The following is a 396-nucleotide window of genomic DNA, read 5'->3' as shown; positions in this document are numbered from 1 at the left end:
TCAGGTTGCACACTTTTAATAAGTGATATGCCACATTGTTACTAGAGAATAAATTACAATTGTCTGCCATGAAAAATTAATACAATAAATTTATTTAAAATATTAGACATCTAACAAATTATTGATAAATTAACTTAATTTTAGTTACGCCATTTGAAAACATGATATATTACACGAGTCAACGTCAAATATCATGCCAAATTATGAACAACAACCAGTACAAAATACTAACAATTAAAATGACTTAAAATCTCAGGAACTAAAACGAAACAGCTTGCAAAGTTTAAGTAGATAATTAAATACACAAACTAAGCACATAATTATTATATTAAAATTGTTATTTGTATATTAAAATTAACAATAAAATCAGTCATTATATATATTATTTGATTTATT

The sequence above is a fragment of the Arachis ipaensis genome, chromosome B06 (genome assembly GCF_000816755.2).
Source record: "Arachis ipaensis cultivar K30076 chromosome B06, Araip1.1, whole genome shotgun sequence".
Lineage (NCBI taxonomy): Eukaryota > Viridiplantae > Streptophyta > Magnoliopsida > Fabales > Fabaceae > Arachis > Arachis ipaensis.
Note: the sequence above shows the minus strand (reverse complement) of the source record.